This window comes from Botryllus schlosseri, chromosome 1 (assembly GCF_051294905.1).
Source record: "Botryllus schlosseri isolate E-star chromosome 1, Bs_hap1, whole genome shotgun sequence".
Classification (NCBI taxonomy): domain Eukaryota; kingdom Metazoa; phylum Chordata; class Ascidiacea; order Stolidobranchia; family Styelidae; genus Botryllus; species Botryllus schlosseri.
Genome location: NC_137236.1, coordinates 32476772 through 32498273, shown reverse-complemented (window position 1 = coordinate 32498273; position 21502 = coordinate 32476772).

Sequence of the window (21502 nt, the reverse complement as noted above, 5' to 3'; positions counted from 1 at the left end):
ACTGAGACGCTAATCATGGTCGAGCGTGTCAGGGGCAATCGTAACACTCTGTTACTTTTGCCCCGTTACAATATGTTATCAATTCTGAATGTCTTTGTTCATATGTTGGTAATACCATTTATCTACTGCAGAATAATCTTGCAACAGCCAGAAGTTCAACAGAGCAGATACTGCCTTGCGATACCAATTCTAACATGATCATCTGGCGAAACGGCCATACAATAGTGGTGATGTGAATCTGACGGTTCGGTTATGTTCGTGATTCAACCACCCTTTCTCATGTTGATCGACTTTTGGTGTGTCGAACTTCAATATTCATGGCTTAATTCTCGTCCTCTGACTATGATCATGGCCCACTTACATTTTGATATTTGATGTGAACAATTTATGTTAATTTTCTACAGCACAGATAAATGTCATTATAGCTTTGACGCCACACAATGTTGCGTCCTCGTTTTACTATAATATCATCGGCCCATTCAACCAAGATATGTGAGCCAGGTCGGTTTCGCACCTTCGCAGGTGACCGAATGACCAACCCATTATGCCCACTGAACAACAGAACCTTGGTAGAAGAGGCCGAATATGTGTAGGGAGATGATGGAATGAATGTGTCTCTTGTACACTTTAAGCTTGAACAAGACACGAAGGGTGATATTGCATTCAGATGCCATAAATGCGATGGGGCGTAGCCTGGAAGCGTTCAAACGTCTCTTCCTTTAGATTCACGCAATATTACATATTGTGCTTCCGTTTTCGTTGTTCATTTAGATTCTGTTTAGTTATAAATAACACTGTTACAATTGCCCCGCAAGGGTGGTACAATTGCCCCTGGGTACGGGGCGATTGTAACATTTGAGTAGCGATTTTTGCGACCCAAAATTTCCATGATTGATTGTTGATTGAGTTCCAATTTAGTTTTCATATCAACTATCGAGTTGTTGGCTTCTTTATATAAAACTTTGGAAGTGAAATTTCCACGAGAAAAACACGTAATGTTGGAAAATACGAAAAGTGTTACAATTGTCCCCGGTCTCCCCTAGTAGCTCACAGTTGAAATTCAATAAATTTCAACTAAAGATGTTATATTGAAGTGAAAATTGTAATATATGAAAAAGGTTCACAGAGCAGAACCTGCCAAGGTTAGTTTGTGAACGTGAACCTCTAAATTTGTGAGGTTCACACACAGAACGCGAGGTTCACACCAACACTACCGATAACCCTTTCTGCTCTGCGGATCGGTTTCATGATGAAATACCTGAGCCTAATCCCTAGGCGGTAAAGCCATCCAATGTGAGGTGTCACGTTGAGGATAATGCTACTGCACAGAAGAAGATCACACCCTTTCGCCTTTAAATGACCACTCGATATCATACAAGATTTCACAATTAAAAATGTCTATGACGTCATGCTTTATGAAATGTATAATGATTTCGTGCGGTGTGTTCGCAAAAGTACTTATAATGAAACTTGGCAATATTTAGTTTGCTCATCTATTTTTTGTCTAAGACAACCAGTATTTTGTGTAGTGTACGATACAACATGCATCGTTCACGACAGTAGCTCGGCTTAGATTCGCAATCGAAAAGTTATAGTCGCGATAAGTTCAGTACTGTGCTTTTTCAACCTTGTTGCGCATTATCTGCGCTTTGTTTGCAAAACAAAATCCTTCACACAAAGAAATGGAGAAAATGAAGAGTATTCGGCTACTAATTGAGGCCAATAAATGTCTCATTAAAAGGACAACACTTTACTCTCGTTTTTGTTTCAGCTTTAGTGCACACGGACTTTTCAGCAAACTACATTGTTGGATTTTGCACAAGAACTTCTAGTGTTTAGAGTGCAAGGTCTCCTCTATAAGAACTATCCAGCACTCCCATCCAAAACACAGCGTATTTTCCGGCAACAGAAATGCATGCTGGTACAATACGTTTTTGGCAATTTGGCAAAACGTTCTGGAAGCCCCTGAAAGGTTGCCAAACCCACATCCTTGTTTTATACGCTTCCGCCAGGTGGCTTGGAAAACGGGCTCCAAAACTATCATGAGAGTGAGCCCATTATCGCTCGTCACATTAGTATATGCTGCTCCTAGCTATGCCCTATTATCTTGAATCATCCATATTGTGACTCGCGAGTTAATGAGATGAGCTCACCAAACCGTATACTCACACATCAAAAAGAATGCAACTTTCAGTTTAGTATGCTAAGGTATTACGGGTATGTATGACATGGAGAACGCGAAACTACAGTTGTACGCAACGCAGCTCTATGTGAAACTTGTCTGGCGCACTCGATTTCAAATTGGGGTGCATTATTTTCCTCAGTGTGTCGCATTTTTACTACATTTGTACTACTGTCTACCTGTGTTGGGATGACTCGAGGCATGACTTGACAGAAATTATCAGAAATGTGAATTGACTCGTGACTTGGAGCAAAATTCACGAGTCACTTTCAAGTCATCAAGTAATCGGTGTCGATAAAAATCACTGTCTCTTGCATATGTTCGGAATGTTCGCGAAACGCTGGTGTAACCTGTGAGAGCGACCAATAATTCAATGATCGCGCGTTTTAGTGAGCCTCCATTGTTCCCACACAAATAAATTGACCGCAAACGAGGTGATCGAAGCATACAGTTTATTGTCGTAAATAGGGCCTGAGTGATTCGATTCTGAATTCATGTATTCTGCGTCAAGTCGAGTATTCGAGATTATTTGGTATGTTCTCGACCGGATCGATTTCATTGCACTTTGTGGCGGGTTGTGGGTTATTCATGTCTTCAGAAATATGTTAATTCCAATCAAGTTACTAACTTTGTACTATGTTTCGTATGCTGCCATATGGCCAATCAAGGTTTGCAGCCATCCGAAGTGGGAACTAGTATCGAAACTATAATCGTCGTTGATAAATTAACTTTCACTGGCGTAGAGCGTATATTTTCACTACTCTAAAATATCGCGTCTTAGTACTCGACTCGAATCATTAAAAAAAATATTCGATTCAGATTCGAGTACTCGAATCGTTGTGCCCAGCCGTAGTCGTAAACTAATATAGCAAAGTAATTTAAGAGCAAAATGTATATTTCTGTTCTCTGTTCGTACGTTAACCAAACCTCTTGTTTTATTTAAATTCTATTCGAATATAGTTTATATCAGGCCTGGGCAAAGTGCGGCCCGCGGGCCAAATGCGGCCCGCGAAAGGTTGCTCAAAATCCGCAACAATAAACCTGCATTTTGAATGTTTATGCGTGGACTAAAGCTATAGGATGTATGAACTAAACAGGAAATTCGTTTATTTTGAAGTATGATCATTAATACGCCACGATTACCCTGCCTATATAGTATATACGTACCTCGCATGCGTATTAAGATTCAAAATAAATGCAATGTGGCAAAGCATGAGTATCAATCGAATTCACAAGAAATCACTATTTTCATAAAGCTTGAGTCGAACCTTCTTTGTTGCCATTGTCATATTGCGCATTATACGGTACGTGATTCAAATTGTTACTTGAGGCGTTTTCAAATCCCTAATTCGAAAAACAAGTCATTCGGTGCTCGCTACTGCTATGACTCATCATATCTATCACCTATAAAGGATGAACGAACATGTCAAAAAGAGAAAGCCAAAAGCCGAAACTCACAGAAGGTTTAGAAGAGCACTAAATATTTGTATACTGGAGATAGGGATAAACCCGCCCTTTTTAGTTTTTGCCGAGTATAGTGCCGAGAATATGGATTTTATTATGACAAAAACACGAAACACTCGGTCAAGGCAGGTCGAACTTCAGAAAAACTACAAACTTCGCTTAACATCAAGGGTCTTTGAGCTGCACTGCAAACTGGTCGGAATGCAGCAACCAAGACAAACATTGTACTATCCCAGTGTTTCCCAACCGGGGAGGAATTCCCCCCTTGGGGGGAATTTTGCAATTTTTAGGGAGGAATTTCACTTTAGAATTGTAACGGATTTCCCAAATTGTTCATGTCCGAACTGTCATGTAGTCAACCAGTTATATCAGAACGTATAGCTTCTTATAGCTGTTTTCTTTGCTGAAAGTATGTTCAAATGCTATTTGAAATCTCTTTCTCACATACAAGTTCCTTGTTTTTTTTTTAACTAGTTCAGATGTGCTGCAGTTCGCAAAACAATTTTGTAGGCCAGAGACGGCCTCTCAATCAAATATATTCTAAGCGAGCAAATGTCCTGCAGAATCTATCACAACAAGGCCTCTATCGAAAGTATTTATCTTATATTTTCAAGTCAACATTTTCATAAAGTGACAAAATATTCCAACGCCATCAATTCAAGTCAAAGAGATCGCTAGCTAGCCTGCCTTTATTTTTAGTGAACAGCAACTCGATCGAAAAAATGCATGTTAAACTTGGTGCAATGTGGCCGAAACAGAATGAATGTCCTAAATTTCAATGAGCTCAAGCAGGAAATCTGATTACGTGTATGTTATATATCAGGGTATATATCAGGGCTGTAACCAAGTCACGAGGCTCCAAGTCAAAAGTCAATCTCACTTTAATAGTTTTTACTCGAATCAAGTCGAGTTTGTTTGTTTGTGGTATTCATTGTGTATTTCGACCACTATGGCCATTCACACCAGACCGACACTCCTCACATTTATTCCGTAACTGCCGACTTATAGCACGACCCACTTCCACTTTTGGTAAGACACCGCTTACGCGGATGAGGTGGCGAGGAGGAAAATCAAGTCGAGTCATTTTCAATTCACTATTGAGTCAAGTCCGACGGTCTAAGTCACCGAGCATAGGGTCAAGTCAGATTCATGGTATAATGACTCAAGTCCGAGTCCAAGTCATTGTGTTGACTGCTCAATTTCCAGTTGAAGTCCTGTTAGACTCACTTTCTATAACTCTGTTTGGTAATATTGAATGATTTTGATTCATAATATACTAATTTTCTTCAATTTGAGCAGTTTACCGTCGCATTTTCAAGTACCAGGACCAATAGACGAAATTCCAATAGGATAGGAAGGCCACTTTACTGTTCTTCGAAATTACAATGAAATGTCGGTCTTGACCGTCTTATAGTAACGAGTAATATGACTTGGTTCGAGTCATGTACAATGACTCCAAGTCGAGTCAATACACAGATTGTCTCTAGTCGAGTCGAGTCGTTTCCCTATTTTGAGGATATGAGTCGAGTTAAGTCGAGACATCAGAAAATGCTGACTCGAGTTCGACTCGAGTGTTTTCAATCCTGCTGTATATGAAAGTACCAATATCATTGGCCAAATGCATTCGCAAACTTAAGAAAAAAATCGCGAGACCAGTAAATTTATGCATAATGATTTTTCACAGCGGTTATATAAACGATTAGTGCATGATAAGCCGAAAGTACAAATGGAAATATGAGGTCTGTTGATTCAAGCCTTCCAGAATTTGTTTGATTGGGACCAAGACCATTGTTTTTGGAGGTCTACAAAGTGTTGTTACAGCACTGCTAGAAACAAACACTCTGTGCCGCCCGTCTTATGCTTCGGTCAACAGGTGATTGCGCGGTTAAAAATGACCTTTTTTAATCATCGGGCAGATTTCTCCTAAGGGTGTATTTTGGCTCAAATTTCGGCCAAGGGAGGCACGAGATGAAAAAGGTTGGGAACCACTGTACTATCCCAGATGCATTTCAGTGCAGTGTTTCTCGAACTGGGGGCGTAAATAAATCTCGTAGGCGTGAAGCTGAAGTAATTTTTTTTTCGCGCTCCGCGCGATTTAACCCCTACATTTTTGCTCTGAGTATTGTCCGACTTTGATATTACAGAAACTTCTCATCAACATTCACAACCATCCATGCCATTAAACTATCCGTCGGGATTGCTAGTATGCTGGTTGCTCTTTTTATTATGTTGTGATATCATAATAGGGGGGCTTGGGCGTGAAATTATCACTATAGAGAGTTAAAAATGTATCATGTTTAACACTGTTTCGAATCACGACGGCAAATTAATATTTTTTCAATTAGCCGGCACTTTCTCATTACCTAACATCAACACATTCACTGAGCAGCATTTATTAACAATGGTGTTTAGAAACAAAATTAATATAAGCTGGAGAATATTCGTAAACAATTTCACTCGGCCCGCCAAGGTATTTTATAGTTCTCATTTGGCCCGCGAAGGAAAATAATTGCCCACCCCTGGTTTATATAGTCCCCAACCATTTACGCAGGCTAGAATCGTATCATATCAATTTGTAAATGGGTACTGTATTGCATCTTATCAATTCGCTTCTCTATTCTCTATTTTGGCTGGTAACTATAAGCTGAGGCCATGCAATTACTCACGTAGTCTAGCAGTTCTTCGTATATGTGGACGATACAGCGCCTTCTTGCGTGTATAGTCAACTGTATATTCATTTATCGGTTCAAAATCAATGACCACTCAATCTGTATTTCAGACAGGCAGCAAAATGCAAGGACGTAGTGAAGTGGACTAGTTTCCAGATAATCCATGTTATACCATTTTTTCGTTTACTGGCGATGTCTTCGTCCAGACGCCACCATGGGCCCTTGTCAAGATCAAAACAAGCGGAAAGCACATACCCGTCTCTTCAGGCATACCATGAACACGATTTTTCGTCATGTCGGTGTGACGAAATAGGTCACCGTAAATACTATTATTTCAAAAAGGGCCGAAATTTCAATTTAAATGACTGCTGGTTGGAATTGATTCAAATTTGGTGTGCAACGTTTCTTTAAATAACCTGACGATTTGACAACCAAGCCGAAAAAAGTTTAAAAAATAAGTTTTTTTTTGAACACCCCCAGTGAACCTCACTTCCAACTAAGTTCATGTCTCGCTGCTACTTAGGAAGACGATGAGGATTGTAAAAGTGCATAGTTACACAGGCTCCGCCATATCAGCTCTTCTTTGCGATGAATCAACGTATTTTGCACAACTAAATTCAACCTTCAAGGTGCGCGGTATGTCGGGTAAAGCGAATTCGCGGAGTTTATTGATTGCGGCCATGACAGCAATTTTGATTTCTCGCGGCACCATCGCGAGACCTAATTGTCACGCTAGCGTGCCGTGGAACACATGTTGAGAACCACTGCATTAGTGCTACCGATACGTTACGAACTTTCATTTGTGACGTAACAGTTGAATTATATGTATGGCTCTTTCGGATTTGCGATTGTAAATATTGCGCCAATATGGCTTTCCGGTCAAAAAAGGTTCCCGATCCCTGGACTAGACTCACGAGTCACGAGAGTAGTGGCTCTCAACCCGGTGTCCACGAAGTATTTTCAGGGAGCCCGCGAGACATCCAAATTTGTAAAATGTTTTATCGCCTAATTTGTATTTTTTCAATTAGGTAAATCACGAGACAGATTCGCTTCATAACTGATAAAACTTAAAGACTCAATATTACAAAAATGGCCGTCGAAAACGAATCATCCTACTGTGCAAACTCATTTTAATTGATAAATTGACAGCAGCCTAATGATACTAACATATATTGCTATTGAAGATGGTATGTCGGGGTTTGTGAAAAGATAAAAAGGTGGAACACTAAGGTCAATCAGGGTGACTTCGAAATGTTTACTAATTGTCAGTCCCAGCAAATTAGTGAGTAGTCGCTATAAGTGGACATTTGTTATCGATTTTCTTTGGCAATATACATAACCCCTATTCAAGAATAACTTCATGATGAGCTGCTAGATGGAAATCGGTAGGCTGGACGTTCAGTAGAAAATCTTTTTTCCAATTTAGGTGCCTGGTGTGAACGGATGCATTAAGGATTATTGATTACATTCGCCACCACCTATCATTGTGGAATTGGATTTTAGCACTTGTTCATATCAAATCAAAAGCTCGGGTTTTCAAGACACTACCACTTATTTCAATAAATGCACCTGCAAATTTCCATTTAAAATAATAAAAAACGATGCATTTTCTACATAATGTATAATATTATTTATGATATAAGTCTTTTGCGGCTTTTTATTACTATCCTACAGTTAGATTTGGCACAAGCAGAGGTGGTCAAAGTAGCGACAAAAAAATCTACTCAAGTACAAGTAGAAGTACTTCTTCCATAAGAACCCTGAAACTACTTGAAGTAGAAGTAGAATTGACGGACTTTAAAAGTACTCAAGTAAGTAAGTAGTTGTGAAAACGATCCTAATTTGTTCACATGGATTGTAAAAAGGTGCAAATTGATCTATGCGAAAGGTGACGAGCTTGATTCATATTGATGCATACCAGCAGGTATCCAATTTTCGATAGCATAAGCATCCGTCCACATCATGGGAAGAAATGATAGGATTGATATGGAAATGCGATACTTATACTCTGTTTTCTCGAACAGCACGTTTTAGAAAATAGCATGGTATGGCGCCATCCCCCATATTATAAGGTCCGTAGTTTAGTCGAAAAGCAATACGGAGAAGTTGTATAGGATACGGTGTAAACACTTTGCGCGATTAGTAAACGTTAATAAAAAATATGGTGGACCGTAAAAATGCGATATTGTGTAGCTCTATTTCCGGAAATTAAAGGCATTAGTACAGTTGCTTTTATACTTCAACATGTATGTTATCCAGACAAAATAACTGATTTTAATTATAGCTCAAAGTATATGATACCGGGGATTGAAAATGAAACATAAATACTACTTCTAAAAGCGGAACACGTTTTTCATGCGTTTGGTCCAGAAAGTTTCAAAGGTGGTATGCTAAATCAGCTCTAAAACTAACAAAAAATGTCAGAGTCCACTTTGCCCGGTTAGGACGAGCCATGGACATGCTAGATTTCAATATAATAAGTAAATGCTACATTGCGAAACATCGGTTTCAAACGTTTTGATGATCCATATATACCGTGATGAATTATTTCATATGGGCGAAGGGGGACAATGTGGTATGAACGCAGAGATATCTAGATATCTAATTCCAGATATCCCTGTGTGAACGGAACCACGCCAACCCGCTACCGAAATTATATTCATCGATTCTTCCGTGAAATCATACTGGTAACTCCGTATTCACTGCGCGCGATACGCGACGAAAATTCTGGTTTTACTCAATTCTTATTAAAATTAAATGTTCATACTCCGTGAAAACAGCCCCGAAATTCCTCCGGCTGTCTTCCTGATTGAAAGATTGAACTACTTCTACTTAACAAACTGAAAATGACGAGAAGTAAGTAGATCACAAAATATTACGAAGTAGAAGTAGAAGTAGCGAAAATCAGATCTACTTGAGTAAGTACCATAAGAAGAGGATAACTACTTGAGTACTTCGAAAAAGTAGAAGTACTTCGTTACTGACCACCTCTGGACACAAGTCATATCACGGTTGCACGACAATTGAGCTAATTTTGAACTAAAACTTCTGGGGGTCCGCGGGGTCCCTGACGGCCAAAAGGGGTCCGTGAAAACAAAAAGAGTGAGAACCACTGTACTAGTGTCATTACAACTCTGGTTGAATTAGTAGGCTCCTTTTTCATGTCCCGATCCTACGAATCTTTACTGCCGAACTGCAATGAAAGCATCTTCACTTTTTCTCTGAGCAATTTCTCTTTTTCTGCTTTAACTTGTTATGTACCAACTATGTACCAATTAGTTCTACAAGATGCGCGCAAGTGTACTGAATTGAAATCGACTATAAAGCTGGTACAGTCTTTTATGGGTTCGTTGTCGATTGTTACGGCATCGATCGGCATTGCATCGCAATAATCACTTATCTTGTGTTGAAACGGACGAAATAATGTTTATTGTGCAACTTAATTATAGGAATTTGGGAGTCTGTGTCTGAATTAGTGGACCATTGTCCGTATTAACCTGAGTTATTCACTTGAAATTTTCACTACCGGAACATTTTGACTGAATAAAGCGGTTTTCCCGACTATCCGATGCCCGAATTAAGCGGAATCTACTGTAGGTCCTCGTAAATACTCGATAGGGCCACTTGCAAGTTGTGTAAAACAGTACGTTTCCAGCTAGATCGGCGTAATAAAAAAAACTACACACATTCATCATGTCTGATTGAAGACTTTGACCAGACTGTCGAAAATCAGGATAAAAGACTGCGTTATTGAAGACATGCATCAATTGTTTTATCAGACCAAACTTACAATAATTTCTAGATTCCCTCACGTACACCGATACATTACTGCCACACAGCGCCTACACCACATTTCAAGACAATAAATATGCACGTTTATTCAAAATTACTGTAAAAATGTTCAAGATTAGTCATTTATAAAGACCAACGGACAAACATGTGCATGCATTTTATGATAATACTATTATTCAACTTGTTATCATATTATACCGTCTTTTTCCTGCGTATCTACGTTCTGATGTTGTACGAGTTTTAGTACCCTATGAATCAGGTTTCGCATATTAGCATGGCTACTTTTTGTAGACTCGGATATGGTGTGACAGTCGCCGGTGGCGCATGACGAAATTTTCCACCAAAACTTTGGATACAAGATTGGCATAAAGAAGTTTCCGGCACACGACATTGGTTTTCAAATATACCTCACTATTACTTGCGATGATATCAATCATCGAGACAATTCTATGCGCGATGTTCATTGTACAAATATCACTTTGAGGCTGTTTCGTTTGACACCAGGCTATTGTCGGTTCAATTATCACACAATTATCACACATATGATTGTATCTACTGATTCCTATTTGTGTGGACAATGTTTGCAGCCCGATACCTCCGATCATTATTTAATGCACTGTTTCGAGTATGTACGGCGAAGTGCGAATCTGAAACCCTATATGACAATGATAGTCATTTTAGTGCCGCAGAATTAGTAATAGATGAGGGTATGTTGGAGCATGTGATTCAGTATGTCAAAAGAACACGGCGCGTTATTTACTGTTTATGTTGAGGAATTTATATATATACCGTTTGCTATGTTAATTTAAAGGCAATCAGATCAAATTTCCAAGGACATCTATGATTTCAATATGATTCTCTAGTCATATACTACCTGTGACTTTTCAGTAGTGATGTTTCATGTTGTATCTGCGGGTTTGGCATCCAGCAGCTTCGGCAATCGAACGCCTAATAAAGTGTCAGCAGTTGTATCGTGTGTGATCCAGTGATGAGCAGGTATCGATTTCTGATAATCCAAATCAGTGCAAGAGCTCGAGTATAAGAGGAACTTTATCCGTCCGAATGCGAACAATCTGAATCAAAAGTCCACTCGAATCCGAATAATGCCGTCCAGAGTCCGAAAAAGTCCGAATCGAATAACTTTTGCGAAGGATCTTAATTGTACATCTCGGCATGGTATGGTCTTTACAAAGGCTTAGGTTTTGGTTAGCAGATTTATATTTGCTCGGACCTTAAGCAGAACAAATTAAGAGTGCTACCAGTGCTATCAGAAGGTGTTTACTGTCCGTGTTTGCTTTTCGAGCGGACGATTTTTTTAGAACTTGAAATCAATAGTCGAAATAGTCGGTCAGAACTATCCACAAATACCCGGCAGCAAAAGTTACAACTATTCGAAAATATCCGAAACAAAATCCGCAATTGAATCCGAATACCATCCGACTGTTCAACTACCTGATTTCCTACTTAAATAGCTGTAGTTTTTTAAATTATTGAAGACATTGTGGTTAGTCCATATCAAGTACAGAAATCCTCTCAATTGTGCCACCCAGTGAACAAAATCGGATGAGATCGATCTGCATGTTATGCGCATTTGATGTCAAATTGATTCTTCAAAAGAAACAATTATCGCGTTTCAGCTGCATAATCATTTCTGTACTACAGCTTACAACCGCTATTAACCCTGCCGTCACTTGAAGCATTGTTGACGTCTGACAGATATATTAACCGATCATTACGTCATCATGATGTGTCGTGTTGAAATTCATCATGAGGTACAAGGCATACAAAAAACAGTGGAAATTGAGAAGACCTGTCATAGCAAATACATAAAACGCAAAATAAATTCAATGCCAGCTCCTAATCAGCTGTAAAAGTTACAAAAGAACTCATTGCATATATATAAAACACAGTTCGAATAGAACTTTCCAATGTTATGAGTTTCAATAAAATTAATATTGAGTTATATAAGCTCCTAGTCAGTTAGAAAACGTGCACGGAGTAAACAAACATACTTCGTCTATTGATTTAATGACAGCCCACAATCATTGCACAAGTTCAAAAATTATACTTACATTTAATAATATAACATTCATGCCAAGTTCTACTAGATACAGACATACCGAAAGAATTGGTGCTTGGAAATTAACCATACACCACGAAGTCAGCTGACATTTGAGTATGAGACACTTAAATGTGCATGTACATGTGACTTTCTGAACAGCAGATCTAATTTCAATGCACATGGCAATGTTCCGTGCGCTACGGTGTCGCATGATCACATGTTAAATAGACTATGATGAGCATCGTCCAATCTATAAAATGAAATGAAATCATAATGTACACTGAAATGCCTATTAAAATATCAAGTCAATGGGAAGGCCAAAGGGCTACGTGAGATACCGGAACCATTGCGCGCGTGAATGTTGATTACAATTTTTAGTCGTTCGATAGGAGCGATTAAGACTTGTCATCAAAGTTTTCATCGACGACGATCTTTCTGCGAGTGCAGGTGCGAAGTCGAATGTTGTACGACCGTTCCCTTATAACGGCGAATATAGTTAGACTAAATGCTAGAAATTGGGCGTATATGTAATTTTTTTAATTTTCAGGAGAGTTACCAACACTGAAAGCAAGAAATGGAGTGACAATAAATGGTGCGAATTGCTAAGAAAGTGTGGCTGGCCCCTGGCTACGCAAATGCGTCGGAACTGAAATTTTATTCATCAACATCCCAAATTTCGTAGTTAAGTTTATCAAATATTTGGTTGGCCTTGCAAGTTCAAAAACATCCTCTGGGTGATATATTTTTCTATAATATAACTAATTTCGAAAATTATCTCGTGGTCCACTCAAAACATACTCGCGGGCCACGGGTTGGCCGCCCCTGTTATAAGTCGTGAATGGGATGTCATGATTATGGCAGGAATCAATGAGAAAGGACCGTTGAAAATCATATCTTGCACAATTTAGTAGAAAATGGCGACGGTTTCGGCGATATTGCAATGAAGACAGATCTGAGTATCTGAACATCCTATTCTAAACAAATGAGCGTTAAGCCTGCGCTTATAATGCATCCCTTTACCTCAACGAACGTACAGCTACTGCCAGAGAGTTCGCGAATATTGACGGACAAGTATGGTTGCATTTAAAACAAAAATCAATTTAAAACAAACATGTTTAAAACAAGGCCGTAATTTAAAACATCTTTTTTTATTATTTTTTATTTGTTTAGTCTTGGCGGCACGAATATTCAATTCTGACGTCATATTGGATTGACATTGACAATTAAAAAAACAGGGTAAAAATAGCTCTTTTGACGAAATATATGTACTATTGCTATTGAACCAACTATTTTGAGTGTTCCAATCATCCCATTTCTATATACATCGGCTGCATTGGGTGGCAATTGCCTGTTGCCGTATACAACATATTTTTGTAAAGTATTTTCACAATTATGGCATAATTTTACAACTTCAATAAAAAAAAATGTTTTTTAAAAAGGCCTCGTTTTAAAACACTGATTAAAACATGTTTTAAACAAAGTCTTTTAAAACACCGTTTGTCTTAAATGCAACCTTACGTACAAGAGACTTAGCGTCTCCGATGGTCACCTCAGGGAGCTGACGATTAGGGGCAGACAAGGCCGCTGATTTAGCTTCTGTGAAGAAGACCCTCACTCAATATCAACCCCACCAATCGCCAATACGCAACTGCTATGTTTACACCCAGTAAATGTTACCCAAGATGTCATAAAAGCATGTTTCCATGACTATATCTTTGAATGTCACGACACAGCTATCGAGATATATACCGATAGGTCCAAGACCTCATTAGCGACCGTCTACGATTTTTACATCATCTCTCGCTCGGTACAGATTAGTAGAAACTGACATGCTAAGCGATTCTTCGTGCATTGTCCTTGCTGTCCGATAATGGATGCAAAGAAGAGAAATATGCTATTCTTTCAGACTCGTTCAGTGTGTTAAATACGATATCCAACTCTCTCAACCCAGGGGTTGGGAACCCTTCTCTCTCCGAGGAAAGATTACATAAATGAAATACGTTAACCTCATTAGAAGGTAGTTATTCAATGTTAGGAGTGAAGTTAAGAAATATGTTCCTACGCAGAAGGAGATCTGGTTCTTCCGCCTCTAAATAAGCACTCGACCTCGGTATCGTACAACTTTCTACAAAAAACGTCCATGGCACAATGCTGTTGTCAAATGTATAATGATTTCTTGCGATGTATTCGTAATGGTACTAGTAAATTGAACTTAACAATATCCAGTTTGTTCATACCTTTTATGTTCAAGACATCCAGTCTTCTGTGTACGTTCGATAAAATATGCACCGTTCATATAAGTAGCCCGGCTAAGGCTCGCAATTGAAAATCTGATATTTGCGACACGTTTAAAAGAAATCCTTTCAACCTTTTTGAGCATCAACTGCACTTTTTTTGCAAAGAACATTGCATCCCCACGAGCCAACAGAGATAATGAAAAGTATTTGACTACCTATCTAGGTCATCAGGTTACGCATTGAAAGGGCATCTCCTTTGCCCTCGTTTCACTGGGAATTTGTAGTGCGAATGACAAAGGTGGTGCGAGGTAAAATCCGAAAGAGTGCGGAGGAAGATCGTAAATAATTGTTAATTTTTCAGACGTAGAATTATCAATACATTCTCGTAATAACGATTAATTATAACGAAGCACGAGGATAGGAGTAACAACATGACAAACTCACATTTGCACGTTACTGCAGCGCAAATTATTACCCCTTCAATAAATGGGCCGCAAAAGGTATGATGTTACGTCGACACGGTGCCAGAGCTATCTATTGATGTATATGTAGTTTTTGTTGAATTTATTGCAAAAATCCTGCGATTGTTTTTACATGTTCAAGGTCACTGTTGTTGCGGACTATATCCAATAAGCGTTACACGCAGAAAATATGGCTTGATTTTGGATGTATTGTACATTCTATGAATATTACTTTGCAACAATTTTGATTGTCATATTATTGTCGCCTCATTTATCACCTACATAAGATTTTATCTACTGTTTTCCCTTTGTGTGGACAATGTTTGTAGCCCGATACCTACGAGCATTATTTAATGCACTGTTTCGAGTCGCCCATGTACGGCAAAGTGCAAATCTGTAACGTTATATTACAAATGATTGTCATTTTAGTACAGCAGAAATAGTTACTAATGAATGCGTGTTGGATCATGTGATTCAGTATCTCAAGTGAACACGGTGCAATATATTTAATGTTTTTGCGAATAAATTTATGTATATAGAGTGTTTGCAATAACAATTTAAAGGCAAACAAGACATAGTTCAAATTTCAACTATGATTTTAATATGATTCTCTTGTCATATACTTAGGAATAAAAGTAAGTTGCAACAGTTGTAGGCACAACACAATATAAAAAGATCACTTTAAAAATGGTTGATCGCCACACGTATATCACTATAAAAAGTATTCATTGCTCAGGGAACTGGCCATTGATTTATCAGCATTTTCAGAGCTGTATACGCGCAGCGCGTTCACGCGATTCGTGCATGGGGGTTTAGCATTAAATTACATCCGGCTTCAGTCCGTTTCATGCATCGTCGCGGGACTTGCAAAATCGATGTAAAAGCTCGCTATGCATGTTAACGGTATTAGCGACGATATCGGTAGTCTATCTGACCGTGAGTATTATGAGAAGCTCATAGTCAGCATTAGTCAGGCTAACCCAGCTTTCCTGATAGCTTGCTCTGCGGTATATTTTACATTGGGAAGATAGCGCGATTACGATTATAGAATCTTGTTTATCGCATCGGGAATGTGTGCTAATAGTACCGTGATACGTATCCTATGATGAAACATGCCCATTGTGCCTGATATCTTCTAAAATAACCATATACATAATAGCACACGCGCCAGGGATAATCTTCAGAAACCAGTGTAGAATTTGACAGAACATTGTTTATCAAAAATCATGTCAGTATCATATGTGGCTGGAAAAAAGGATCATATAGCGTACCGGTATTTCGACTATGAAATGTACTCGAATTTAATATACGATGCAGCCCGGATTCGTATTTGTCGAAATACTAATTTATTTTCTATTACTTGAGGGTTAAGTCATGGTTAAACTGTTGAATCAAGCTTGTACACACTACTCATTTAGTTGGTTGCCGTTCAACTATAACTATCGGTGTTTTGAGTAGCTCTAGCTAGACCTATTTCCAGTTGCCGATTTTAAAAACTGAGTAGTTCTGAAGTTCTAATTCCAGTTTCGGAATTTGAAAATGGAGTGGTTCTATTTCTTAATGCAGATATTGAAAAGTGAGTAGTTCTATAGTTCTAGTTCTGGTTTCACATTTGAAGAAATATTAGTTGCCAAAAAACTAGCATGCACGTGTTGTCGTTTTGCGTGATCCGAGATACCGGTGATATGTTGAATGATGTTTATGCAGCCATTGATAGCTCAAAGCCATCACTGCTGACAGTGTCGTAGCCAGCGGTTGGGTTTGGGGGTCAAAATCTCTCCCATTCCAAAGTCGAAACACTTCCTTTTGAAATGACGATTCTGTGTATAGTATTTCCGATTAAATAAAAATCAATGTGTCCCTTCGTAAAATGAAATTATCTTTCAGAGAATGAGAAGCAGTGAATAGTTTCGCGGGTCAAGTCAAAATGTTGCTCTGTATTCTGCGGTCGATTAATTTTGCACGGTCGTTAGTTCTAGCTAGATCTGGTTCTAGCTACGGGCTTCGAAAAGAGATTAGTTTTAGTTCTAGTGTGGTTGCGTGGTTTGAAAAGTGAGTAGTTCTATATTTAGTTCTAGTTGCTGGTTTCCAAATTTGATTAGTTGTAGTAGTAATTTTAGTTGCGCTTTTTGGAAATCCAGTAATTTGTGCAAGTCGGTGTGGACAATATTGCACATATTGTGCGCGGCGTGTATTCGCTGTCTAATTCACTAGTCTTTGGAATATTTTGTAACCTTGATAGCTAACCATAAGTCTCCCAGTATGAGAGAGGTTGAGAAGTTTATGTATCGATAGTCAGGTATGATTGGTTTTAACCTGGATCCTTCCGTGGTAGTACAATACGTCACTCGGTGTCTAAATGAATCTGGTCTGCTGTAATATACTTTTCTATGCGTATAATGGAATGATAATGCTGAAAATAAGGTATGCGATATCCAAAGTGGCATAATTCCGTGAAAGTAATGTTCATTGAGAAAACAATGCAGGATGGATGCAAGCTTTATGCTAAAGAGGCAGAGCCGATTACATGTTTATGTGAAAGAGAAACTTTTGTTGAGAAAATATTAAATCGTAATCAGATTTCTTAGAAATTGTCAAGATAGAAAAACTTCCCTTCTTATCCATCTGATTGAATATATTTAGTTTTGGATTTTATGATATTTTAGTGCCTGTGAAAACAGTTATTGTGGCTTTTCCTAGCATGCCGATGTCGTTTCCTTTATATGAGATGTCGCTACATGCTGATCGAACTTACCACATCCAAACCGTAAACGGAAGTCGAATCCAGTGAATAAAGGATTATAGCATGCCCATTGATCGAGAGGTTTTGCGAGGCTGAATAGTTGTTGACTTGAAAGACTTATTAAAAATTCGCGCTCAAGTCATGAATCATTCGATAATATGCATGCGTAGAATTCAAGTCAAGTTAATTCATTTCAGTGGAGTGAATTGGATTCAGTGGATTCAAGTCAGGTCATTCAGAAAACGGTAATCGATTCAAGCCATGACTCCAGGCGCGTCAATATCAGTTGTACTCGATAAAAAAGTTTCGACTGTGCCAGTATTTTGATGATGAGATTGACTTTACTATCTAAATTCAACTTCGTTCGTTTTTAGACCCATAAAACTATACACTCTAAGCGTATTCACATCCAAAGGGCCGGAGACAGAACCTTACACAGAATTACATCGCGGTCATAAATCCTACGTGCCTACGTGCATACCTTCCTAAGCACCTACGCGAATGCATCATTTGGAATAGAATGCTGTACTCGAGTGTGAGTTAGGCTCTTGTTTCGTGTGCTATGGGTGTATATTGACACCCGTACATCAGGGTTGTTACATGGCTGGAAATACACAATCCTTGCGCTAACATGGAGGGTGGTCTATTTCCTGAAACAGGATCATATCTAGATATCCCTACTGTACGCACGTACACCAGAGATGAGCGATTTGAAATTTCTATGTCCTAATCCAATCCAAATCCGAACCTTCAAATCCAAATCTAAATCCTAATCCATAACTTTTTCATATTCAAGTCCATGTCCAATCCTAATCCGATTCCAACTGGAAATTCAGAAAAAATACCAATTTATGCAATGGAGGGATCCGAAAATTTTCTTTCACAACCAACGATTCACTTGATTCAAGATAACTTAGTAACCTTAAGTACATTAATAACTGATCTGAATAAAGTTTGTCGCCATTCGCAACACGACATTTCAATCCGCCAGAAAATTGATAAATCCAATGCAAATCCTAATCCGTTCTGAAGAAAATGTATAATCCAAATCCGCAAAATTTCACAAATCCTGTTTTTTCAAAATCTAATCCTAATCCATGCTCATCTCTGACGTACACCGGCGACATGGAGTAAAGTGCGTTCTAATGTGACTATGACGTTACCGCTGCGGGTTGATTGTGACGTCACAAGACACCGTCCCCTCATATGACTCGGGTTCTCAAACTTTCTGGACCGACTCAAATCTCTCGTGACCCGAGCCTCACGCCTCCACGTGATTGCATTTAATGTCAGTGTGTTACGTATTTACTGGCATGCATGGAATACAAAGGCGCGAACACCAAGTCGCAGCTCTGTGAAACATGTATAGTGCGCGCAACTTAAAATCGGTATGCAATATTTTTCTCTGATGGCCAATTTTGTAGTACCGGGACAAGATTGCAAGGACAAGACGATATATTCGGTGCCGACCATTTCTAAACCGGACATATCAATATTGAAGACATTGGCCAACTAGCAACGGTCATTTTGGGTCAAGGTTTTATGGCATATGTCTCAATGCAGTGGTTCCCAACGTGGGCGATATCGCCCCCAGGGGGCGATTTGGCGGTCTAGGGGGCGATAGGGCTGGGGGGCGAAAACGAACGACGGGGGAGATAGGGGAGATAGCGCGTTAAAACGTCTATATTGGAGTCAGGACCGTAACTGCCGCTCCCCCCAATTCCTGATTGGAAGAGGCGGACTCGAACGCGAACTTGACTTTTTCAAAGAATTTTGGCACTGTGCGTGATTTAATATTGCCTAGTCATATCTCTTGGTTTTGGGGTACCCTTACCCCAACAAAAATACGAAAGATTTTTGGAAATGGATACTTCGGCGTCGGAGATTACTGCGCCACGACGCACCGACACATATGAAGTTATAGGCCATGTAACATGCGACTCCGAGAAGTGTGCCAGAACGATCAGCAGATAGACGACCTTGGCCGAAAAGGAATGCCCTTGTTCTCACCGAAAACTTCGATATATTGATACTATACGTATACGTTCAATGGTCCATACCAGGGCTTTGGAGCCGGAGCTGGAGCCCGGAGCCGGAGCCCCGGAGCCGAGCGTTTTCATCGGAGCCGGAGCTCTACATAAAATCAAGCCGGAGCCGTAGCCGGAGCTGGAGCTCGTTATTTGAGGAGTAACTCCGGCTCCGACCTATTTCATAAGATGCTATTATATATGCAACAACCACATCTGCTGATTTATCATAATTGAACACCAGGCATGAATTTTAATGCTGTGCACGGCAATGGCATGGAGTAAATTGCGTTCTATTGCAACTATGATGTTGTCGACAATTGACAAGTATTCAGTATGAAGTCACAAGCCGGCACGGTGGCACCTATATGTCTTTGTTGTTACATCGGATGTTATTGACGGCTGACGGACTCTAGATTACTATAGCTAACTAACCTATTAGTAGATTAGTATTCTATATAGACCAGGAATGGCCAACCGTTTCGGCTAAAGAGCCACATGAAATAGACGAACGAGTGCGCGGTCCACTAGCCACGCCAAGCGGGTAAAATTTTCTAAGTTTATTAATAAACTAGGTGAGTATTGCTGGTCTATTGTATACCACCCGCTAGGCTCAGTTTGCAAGGACACGACTAGTCGGCGTCTGGTCACATCAATATCGAAGGTCTCCGATAATATGCGACTATCATTTTGTGCCTACATTTCACCGTCGACGATTTTATGCGAGCGCAAACGCGAAAAGACTTTCTTCCGTAATTGCGAATACATTTAGACTCAATCGGGTAAATTAGGCGTTTTTTTTTCATTTTCAGTAGGGGTAGGCTACCAAGCAAGAAATCGTGTGACAATTAAACACGCGAAGCGTGAAGAAAAATTTCGCTACTATTTTAGTTTATTGTAATGTGCGACGATTTACTCAAAATGTGACTGGACCCTGGATCTGCCAATGCGTCGGAACTGATATTTTAGTCATCAACATCCCAAGTGTTGCAGTCACAATTATAATTTTTGCTTGGCATTGCAAGTTCACAATCTGAGCAATTCATTTTCGATAATATAATAGGACATTACCTCGCGGGTCACGCTAAACCCTCTCGCGGGCCACATTTGCGGGCCACCCCTCAGACCCCTGATATAGACAGGACCATTCGATAATTTTGGAGCCGGAGCCGGAGCTGGAGCCGGAGCAGTGGTTATAATGCGGCTCCGGAGCTGGAGCCGGAGCTAATGTATGATAGAAGAGAGCTCCGGAACCGGAGCTGGAGCAGTTAAAATTTACGGCTGCTCCAAAGCCCTGGTCCATATGCGCATCAACGGTTGGAGTTGAATGTTCCCTTTCTGGCGATCTGGACCCGACAGGACAAGTGCTACCCCGTAGAGAAAAATTGTATGCCACTAAAGGAATACTTCGGTTTATCGCCCTATGGGGGGGGCGAAACCAACATTTCCGGTGGCTGACGAAGTGCTGCTACACGGTCCTGTTAGTCAGGCTCATCCAGCTTTCCAGGTAATTTGGTATGTGGGGTATTTTGCATTGGGAAAATAGCACAATCGCAATTAAGGAATATATGGTTCATGGCAGTGGTACCCAGCGTGGGCGATACAGCCTCCCAGGGGGCGATTTGGTGATCCAGCGGGCGAAAATAACGATGGGGGCGATAGGGGGGCGAAAACGGACAAGGGGGCGATAGGGGGCGAAAACGATAGAACTTTCAGTCAAATAATGATTCAATATGTGCTTGGTTTATTGCTCAGTTCAATTTATGTGAGATCGACGATGATAGAAAAGTGGCTCAATACTTGACCCATTCCAGCCTGCGATACCTGAAATGAATTTCAAGTCCCGTAAATTTGCCTCCTATTAC